This window comes from Callorhinchus milii, unplaced genomic scaffold (genome assembly GCF_018977255.1).
Source record: "Callorhinchus milii isolate IMCB2004 unplaced genomic scaffold, IMCB_Cmil_1.0 Scaffold2, whole genome shotgun sequence".
Classification (NCBI taxonomy): domain Eukaryota; kingdom Metazoa; phylum Chordata; class Chondrichthyes; order Chimaeriformes; family Callorhinchidae; genus Callorhinchus; species Callorhinchus milii.
In genome coordinates, this window is record NW_024704743.1 from 94,955,895 (window position 1) to 94,961,218 (window position 5,324).

The window sequence follows — 5,324 nt, forward strand, 5'->3', positions numbered from 1 at the left end:
TGTTTATTTGAGAACGTGTTTAATGTACTGTTTCAAAATATTAGCAAGCACAAGGGTCTAATTTGCGGGTTGTGCTAACCATGTGTAAACACATGCTTACAGATGTTTACAAGATCCTGTAATCATGTTTACAGGATTACAGACTTTCCTCTAATCTGTTCCAATGGTTGTTAATTGCATAATTAAAGACATCTGTAATTCCCTCTTTCCATATATATTGTCACACAGAAGCACAATTTACAAATGTGACCCCCCCCCCCGCCCCATCAACCCCCACTGAATATTTGTCTACTCCTATTTTCAAAGAGTAATAGTCAATGCTGTTGCAAACTGATAACCTTGATAACCTGCGATAACTGTGGCCAGTCTTACATTTAACCTATGAGAGCACAAAATAAACTACTAGATAGGAATTCTTGATTGAGCAACCTTGTTTTCCTTTCCTTTCGAAAGAATCGAGAAGATTTGTTTTTGATTCAATCCAAATAAATATTTCATAGTATCTACTAAAGAATTTAATAATAAATGAAATAAATGAAAAATAACTGAGCTCATCAGCGTCTCATTCCTATACAATGCAATATTATAGATTACCCATCAGCTGCCCTTATTAGATTTATAAGACATTATGTGTCAGTTTCCCTGAGCCAAGCTACAGATAGAAACGATTTGCTGGCAAAATAGTGGGGGAAGCAAATGTAAGTTCCAGATCACGCAGATCGTTTACTGTAATTCTACGTTTTCATTCTAGACATTCTCAGTTTTGATAATTAAAATGAGTCCAGTGGGAACGTGGCATTAAGTTTGGCCAATCAAAAGCTGCAAGTGGACATAGATATGCACTCTTAAGTGATGAAATCTTGGGGAAGATATAAGGCGATGACATAATTTTCCTAAGTATTAGATGTAGTCAGCCAGATTCATTTCATTGTTTAAGGGATATAGAGTCTGAAAAGGATTTCTGTGCCTTTTACTACAATAGTTCCCTTATACTCCTTGTGAGTTTAACACCTTCCGTTTTTATCCAAGTGTTTATTCGTCCACTGTGCTTCATCTGAAATAATTGAATCCAGTGTTTCAGGACTTTGTTTGGCACATCCCATTGGCAATGCTTTCCCTGCCAGTACTCTGCAGTGCATCCAAATATCTAACTTCAGCAAGGTGACAGGAACTGCAGGCAGTACTCTAGTTGTGGCCTGATCAGAGCACTATACAGTTTGAGTATGATGTCTGGAGATCCTAACATTACCAAGTGTCCTGTTTGCCTTGTTTATTGTTGCCTCACACATACATGGTGAGCAATGATTGAACTAACACCCCTAGATCTCTTTCAGCTTCCCCCTTAGTCAGTTTGTTCCAATCCATAAAGTATCCACTCTCCCTCCTCCTTTGCTTGGTGTCCAACCATGTCTTGCGAAGCACTCCGAGACTTTATCCTACTTGAAGGGTCTGCATAAATGCAAGTTGTTGTATATATTATATTATTATATGTGCCTGCTAATTTTACTTAATTTATGTGATAACCTGGCATTTACCTGCATTTAGTTAATTTTGCCATTCACTAGCAATGCGCATACCTTACAAACAAAGTGTTGTTTATCATTGATGGTTTGTTTATATATTTCCAAATTTAAAATTTGGTGATATTTTTCACTGAGGTTTCTTTGAATCTGTCCATTTAGGCATATCCCAAGGAACTGGGACTTACATTGCACAAGATATTTTTGGTTTGCTAAAAAACTAGTACAATAATAATAATCCTTACATTTGGTAAAGTAAATGTGTGTCTCACTAACCAGTAGTCAAAGGTCACAATCCACAAGTAGAATATCCAATACCTGGCTTCACAAATCTCATCATGTAGATGAGGGGGGTTATAAATATTTGTCTGAGGTATACAAATTTAAATATTTTCAATATCTACATGTTCCCTCTTGGTGAAATCATCCACAGGCATGGGGTCAACTTCCACATGTATGCGGATGACACCCAACTCCCACGGATCTCTCTGCCACCACCCTCGACTCCAGAATCACTGCTGTCCTAACAGAATGTCTTGTCAGACCTCAAGTCCTGGATGAGAGCTAACTTTCTTCAGTTGAACTTCAACAAGACCGAGGCCCTCCTGATTGGCTCCCGTCAGTGCCTCCACACTCGGGCACTGGCATCATCCAAGGCTGCACACTCCACCTCACTTAGCCCAGTCCGGAACCTTGGCATCTTGTTTTACCCTCATCTGTTCTTTCTACCCCACATTCGTGCAATGACCCGCTCCGCCTTCCCAACCTCCGCAAGATTACCTGACTCCACTATTGCCTCTCTCCTCAGGCTGAAACCCTCATCCACACATTTATTATATCTAGGCTCGACTACGCCAACTCCCTGCTTGATGACGCTCGCTGACCTTCCCACCTCTTCCCTCCACAAGTTGCAGATCATCCAGAACTCTGTAGCTCGTGTCCTCTCCTGCACCAGGCTCCGTGACCCTATCACCCCCACCCTCGTCCAGCTCCACTGGTTCCCCATCCCCCAGAGGATAGAATTCAAAATCTTCATCCTCGTCTTCCAGGCCTTGCCCCTTCCTACTTCTGACATGCTAACCCTGTATCAACCTGCCCGTTCAGCATGCTCCAGGCTGCTCCATATCACCCAGCCCGGTCCACCCACCATCGGCGGTCAGGCCTTCGGCTTCTCTCACCCCATCCTTTGGAATCCATCCCACAGTTCCTTCATCTTGTTGCCTCCCTTGCCTTCAAGGCACATCTCCTCAAGACCCTCCCCTTTGACCATGCATTTGCCCCCCCCTCGTAGCCCTTCCCTCTATGCCCTCCACCACCCCGATCCTAACCCCCTGCTTGGGTCCAAATCCCTGAATGTTTAGCGTTTTGGGACATCCTCCCGATGTGAGTTGCGCTACACAAATGTAATTTGTTGTTGTTGTTGTCCCATAGCTTCCATTTAGCCACTGTAATGCATGGCAAACATATTGCAAAGGAAGATTCAAAGCCAAGATGCCTCAATGCTATAAAGAATAAATAATTTGCATTTTTATATCATGGCATAGTTTCAAAATGCTTTGCAAGCGATTAGTATCAAGTGTAATGACTGCTTTTTGTTAGTAACCGTGGGAACTGTTGCCCCTGCAATGTCCCACAATCATATAAGGTGAATGGCCAGTTAACATGGGATATTGTTGCCCAGGACACTGGGTGAGCGGAGTGTTTGGGTTCTCTAATGCACCTGGATTCAGAGTGGTGAGTAGACACTGCCACATGTCTCATGATATTCATTTGTTGAAACATTAGCAGAGATTCTGGGATCAGCCAGAGGCTACCCTTATTTCCACATCACTGGATTTAGTGCTGGCCTGTCTCATTTCTATCATGGCTGGAACCACATTGGCAGCAGAACAAGCTGCAGGGAACTTGCAACAGGATAATTTCACTTGGTGCAACACAACCCTCACTCCCTTCCTTGCTCAGAACTTTACTTGTAGGATGCTGAGAGGCTGATTTCTCTCTTCTGACCATAAGTAAACTTGCCAACCTTGGAAATGAGAGTTTAGAATACAAAAAAATCGAAATGTGAGTATCCACCACCAATCATGAAAACAATACACCAATAATCATAGAATCGTTCTACTCTTCATCCCTCCTCCCCCCCACTCAGATTAAGGTTAGATTTATGTCTTCAATTTGTGATGTCTTCAATTCATTGGTGAAAACATTTGGCAACTCAGATGAGATGCTGAGAGTATGAAAGTAATCCTTTATTTGGAGTTTAATGAGCTTTAAATTATTTGCATCCTGAGGAGGGAGCAGTGTCACATTTTGTGAGGCGTTCTACAGCAATCATTTGAATTGTTCCACTGCCCCATTGCTACTGTTGGTGGTCAAGTGTCTCATGTTATAGGATAGATGGAAAGTATGGAAAAGACTTGTGGCTCTTTGCTCCTTCTGTGATGATAACATAGATACCCGATGAGCTCCATCATCTCCACTGATATCCTCCATCATTCAGCAATTCCTGCCTCACCCCTGCCCCCAGTCAATAGATCATGATTCTCAAAGCAACTCTCATTCCTTCTTGAATGGCTAAGTTCACATTCTGAATAGCTGAGCTATAAAATACTTACTGGATTGATGCCATATTGTACATGTGTTAAGATAATCTCACCAACCGCAATACAGCAATATTCCGCAATGTATTAGTAGTAGAGAAATCAGTCCGTACGCGGCACTGAAGATTACAGTGAAACATTTTTGAGAAGCAAAAAAAGATGATTAATTATTCAACAACAACAACAAAATTACATTTGTAAAGCGCCTTTCATGTTCGGGAGGACGTCCCAAGGTGCTGAAACTTTACTCTTTGGATTCTGAAAGTGTTGCTGGGTGTGGAGCCTGACTAGTAAAATGAACTAGCTCAGCAACATTTTTAAACCTCAGGATTCAGGATGCTTTTTCACAGCTACCAGTTAAAACCTGTAGCAGGCTCACCCTCACACACTCCGTGACAGATGAAGCCGGCTACGATTTGCCAAATGGAATGCAGACGCACAAAGAGCAGCAGGTGCAATCGTATTCAAGGTTTTCCCCCCCGTTGTAAAACAATGACATTAATCGAAAGCATGTTGCAGACACCAGCCAGAGAAACAGATAGCAGACAGCACTTATACACATTATACTGTGCTGTTTGTTGTGCTCCATTGTATCTGAAAGAGAATATACGTGCGGCTTCCCAAAAATGCAAGAGCTGACTCATACATATTGATTGTTGGCACTGATTGGCAGATTTTATTGATGCAGGAATCTTATAATATACAGTGATGTTAAAAGGGGTAGATTGGATAATAAATATCACATATTGGGGACTATTATGTGTTTCTGATCATTTCTGTGTCATGAGAAATATTGCTTTTTGTAAAATTGCGGTGATTTTTCAAAAAAGGTTTTTTTCCTCTTTTCTCACGATTAAGAATTTCATTGGAATTTTGAGCAGTAAGAGATAGTACATGACATGGTACAGAGACTTATCATTAGTTATACATACTCATTGTCACACTGAGAAGTCACAGTCATACATCACTCATAAAACGCACAACGAAAATTTGAAGATGACAGGCAGTCAGGTGAAAACCCATGGGGGGGTAGGAGGAGAGAGGCCAGGCAGATCTACGAAGGAGAATATGCTCCACAGGGAACACAAAGGGCAGCTCCTGGATATGTTTTTATTCACTGTTTCTTCACCTGATTGTGATTTGTGGAGTCCTGTAGCCTCACCTCGCAAGCGAGAGAACCCGGATTCGATTCCCGGGTGGGACG